Below are 4,789 nucleotides of genomic sequence, written 5' to 3' on the forward strand. Positions count from 1 at the left end.
CCCAGATTCAACTGAGATCCGGCAACCGCAAGTCTCTCTGGGTCAGCTGGGTGCACACACAGCCCACTCAGATAAGATCAAGTGCAGAAGAATGCAAGAAGCAGCGAAGAGCTGCCTGGGAGCATCTTCAAAACTGTTTGTAGTGATCACTCATCCACCCAACAAATACGTATCCCAGACCTCAACGGGCCTGGTTGGGTTCGGGCAGGAAGAAGCCGTGGGTCACTGTGTGTGCACATGCTGGTTCTTTTTCCCTGAAGGTCCTTAGATCTCCCACTATCCCCATCTACCCATCCCATCCCCATCTGCCCATACTAGCACCCCATTCACAGCTCCCTCCCTCAAGTAAGTTCTGGACTGGCCCTCCTGGTCTGGATGTCCCACAAAGCCCCACCCAGTGGTTGTCGCAGCCATGTATTTGCCTCCTGTTTGGTAACCACCTGCCTCCTTGTCTGCCTACTCGATAGACTATGACCTTCCTGAGGGTGGGTATTGACCTCCTTCCAAAAGGTCATGGGGAAAATGGGATTGAAAGATTATGGAATTTTTTCCACAAACTTTTGAAGCCTCTTGCATTGTTGAGTCTAATACAACCCACGGAGACCCCTAGGACAGAGTAGAACTCTCCCATAGGGTTTCCAAGACGTTATAACGCTTTACAGATGCTGGCTGCCTCATCTTTCTCCCCAGGAGTATACTGGGGGGCTCAAACCAGAGACCTTTGGGTTCACAGAAAAGCACTTGACCATTGCAACGCAATCAAGAGCACTTCACCATCAGTGCATTGAGATGTAGTTAAAGCTTGACAAATATTCATGGAGGAGGGATTTTCAACCCGCTTTCTCCATTACAGTTTCAAAAACAAGAGTCCAGTCGATAAGCCTGGCCTATACTATAACTCACCCTGGTGGTGTTGTGGCTAAGCATTGAACTGCGATCCCCAGGATTGGCAGTTCAAAACCACCATCAGCTCCGTGGGAAAAAGGCTGGGCTTTCTAATCCAGTAAACAGTTATCTTCTCAGGAACCCACAGGGGTTGTTATACGTCAACAATGTCTCCACGGCAGTGAGTTTGTTTTTGTTTTTGTTTTTTCTTCTCCCTCCCTCCCCTGCCCGCCCGCCTGCCAGTTTGTTTGTTTTTTATATTACAATTTAACTCACTCCATTGAATCAGTGCCCATTCATAGTGACCTATAATACAAGGGGGTTTCAAGGAGTTTGAAAGGAGCCACCTAGATGGACATTGGGCCTCTACTCAAGTATTTCCTCAACGCAAGAACATTTTGTTCTACTAGCACTCTGTGATGTTCTCCTTCCCTGACATGATCGCTGAAGACAAATTGGGTGCATAAGCAAATGTGGTGAAGAAAGCTGATGGTGCCCGGCCATCAAAAGATATAGCATCTGGGGTCTTAAAGGCTTGAAGTTAAACAAGCGGCCATATAGCTGAGAAGCAACAAGCCCACATGGAGGAAGCACACCAGCCTGTGCGATCATGAGGTGTCTGTGGGATCAGGCATCAGACATCAAAGACCCAAAACAAAACAAACAAAAAGCATATCAATGGGAATGAGGGGGAGGGCAGAGTGGAGACCCACAGCCCATCAGCAGTCGATTGGACACCCCCTGTCAGAACAGCCACAAGGAAGAGAAGAGCCAGTCAGGGTGCAGTATAGCATCGATGAAACACACAACCTTCCTCTGGTTCTTTAATGCTCTCCCCACCCACTACCATGACCCCAATTCTGTCTTACAAATCTGGCTAGACCAGAACATGTATACTGGTACAGATAAGAGCTCACAGCACAAGGAATCCAGAACAGATACACCCCTCAGGAGGGATAAGGGAAGCGGCAATACTGATGGTGGTGGGGAAGTAAGGGGGAACCAATCACAATGACTGACACATGGCCCCCCATCCCAGAGGGATGAACAGCAGAAAAGTGGGTAAAATGAGACAGCAGTTGGTGTAAGACACGAACCAAAAAAAGGGAATAATTTGTAAATTATCAAGGGGGGAGGGGGAGGGAGGTGGGGAAATGAGGAGCTGATGCCAGGGGCTCATGTAGAAAGAAAATGTTTAGAAAAAGATGATGACAACATATGTACAGGTGTGTTTGACAAAATGGATATATGTATGGATTGTGATAAGAGCTTAAGAACCCCCAATCAAGTGATTTTTTTAAAAAGGGAGCTACCTGATTTTCAACAAAGCAATCTTCCCTTGTTCTGTTTGCACACTGCCTCTTGATCCATGTACAGATTCTGCATGAGCAGAATGAAGTATACTAGAATTCCCATTCTTCTCAAGGTATCTATAGTAGGTTATCATAAACACTTGAATGCCTTGGCATAGTCAATAAAGCAAAAGTAAATATCTTCCTCGTCTCCTCTTTCAACCAGGATCTATCTGACATCAGGAACAATATCCTTTGTTCCATGTCCCCTTCTGAATGCAGCCTGAACCTCTGGCAGCTCCTTGATTGTAATATATCTGGTATTATCTCTCTGCCTATTTATTTTTCTAATTTGATACCAAATAAGAAACGACAGCTTGGGATTTGGGGTTGCTTTTATTATTTAAGAAATAGAAGAAGAGAGGGGAGAAGCAACAAGATGGATGCCAAGGAGCTCTGTGGGAACATTGCCCCTGGTGGCCACGAGGGGAGCCCGAGGGAAACGCGTCTTCCAGTTGCATCTTCTTTGGGCCTTTACAAGACCTTGCTTGCTTTTGTCACGAGCAGTCACACAACAGAATCCCTGCATGCAAACCAAAATCTGGTGATCAACTGTATGCTGCGTTTTGCAAAAAAGAAAAGACAAAAATATACCCAATTGTAAGTCAGTGGACAGAGGGTTAAACCCTCTGAGTAGGACAACCTGGGGCACGTGGTCTAGGTTTTGGTTTCTTACTTGGCTCTTTTTGCCACATTTCCTCACTGGAAAACGATTCCTTAGTAGGAAGAGAGAAAATAAAGGCCCATGTTGAGTCTCTAGCCTTCCGCGGCCCCACGTTATTATGACCAGAAGATCGCAGCGATGCTTATTAACTTCAAAAGGAATGGCCAGAGCCCTCCTCCGAGGGATTACGTGGTTTCTCTCCTCTCGTTGCAGATGGAGCACCGGTGAAATGACTTCTAAAGAGGCCTTGCCTGCTGGGCTTGGTTGGGTTGGGAATCACGCTGGAGAAAGCACTCCTGAGCACGCTTTTGATTTCAAACCAACACTTTTCTTTTCCCAGAGAGAAAGGTGAGGAGGCCATCTGCTCTCCAGAGAAGCTCCTGAGATTCGAGCTACCCCCTGCCAGGTGCCGCAGAGGAAAACCCCGGGAGGTCATGCGTCCAACGGTGGAGTCCTGGTGACCGGAGTGTCTCCACAGTGGACCGTTGACTCAGGTCGCCTTACACAAATATTGATTTTGTTGCCAATGGCGCACAGAAGCACAGCCTTGACTCTGGGGAACAATGATGAGAAATGGTCCTCTGGTGGGAAGGGAGAAACGACAGCCAGGAAATCCACAGTATGAACATCCCCGGGAAGAAGATGCATCTGACAGCAAATGAGCTCAGAGTCGAGGCAAATTCCCACAAAACCCACTGCCTCCAAGTACAGGCCAACTCAGAGTGACCCTATGGGGCAGAGTGGAACTACTCTATCAGGTTTCCAAGGTGATAAATCTTTATAGGAGCACACTGCCTCCTCTTTCTCCCACAGGGTATCTGGTGGATTCAAACCACTGACCTTTCGGGTAGCAAACCAACGCTTAATAATGGGGATGCAGGAGTATGCTATAAAGCAGAATGCAGAGAGCATTGTCGGGTTTGGGCCGTTGTTAACTGTTATCAAGTTAGCCCATGACTCACGGTGATCTCAGGCACAAGGGAACCACATGCTTCCTAGTCCTGCCCCATGCTCGCTGACGGGCCTGTGGTGAGTATGCATGAGAGGCTAGGAACCCACCTCAGGTCTCCAGCCCGGAAGGCGAGGACTCTACCAACAACCCCCTGCGATGAAGGTGGGTGGCATGAAGCTGAAAGATGGAAAGGAGGTTGGAGGAGGAGAAGGAGAGAAGGTCCCAGACAGAGCAGAGAGTCTGCACCAAACAATGGAGAGGGCAGAGAGTAGGCACGCCGAGACTGGGAGGCTGGGAAGGAGGATCCAGGGGAAGGACAGTTGTGGGGGGACTTAGGAGGACTTGGGTCCAGATCCCAAGGACCTTAGTGCTTGGTGTGTGTCCTGAAGAATTCTGAGCAATGGGGTGATGGCATCTACAGTGGGAGAATGTTCAGGAAGGAGAGGACGCACTTCAAACGTACTCAACCTTTGGATTTGGAAAATGTCATTTGGGTCACTCTGGCATCTGCAAGGGAAGAGGGGATATTTGGAGAGGGGCCAGGCTTTAGCAGGAAGACTGATACAAGCCCAACCAACCCATTGCTATGGAGTTGATTCTGACTCCTAGTGATCCTATAGTATCGCAGAGGATAGCATCCCATCCCATCCCACAGCATACCATCCCATCCCATCCCATCCCATAGTATACCATGCCATACCATACCATACCATCCCACCCCATCCCATAGCATCCCATCCCATCCCATACCATACCATAGCATCCCATCCCATAGCATACCACCCCATACCATCCCATACCAGAGCATCCCATACCATACCATCCCATCCCATCCCATCCCATAGATCGTTAGGTTTTCTGAGAGAGTAAACCTTTACAGGAGCAGAAAGTCTCATCTTTCTCCTGAGAACTGGCTGGTGGGTTTGAACCACTGAC

This window comes from Echinops telfairi, unplaced genomic scaffold (assembly GCF_000313985.2).
Source record: "Echinops telfairi isolate 266 unplaced genomic scaffold, ASM31398v2 ScPeMD7_7468;HRSCAF=8506_0, whole genome shotgun sequence".
Classification (NCBI taxonomy): domain Eukaryota; kingdom Metazoa; phylum Chordata; class Mammalia; order Afrosoricida; family Tenrecidae; genus Echinops; species Echinops telfairi.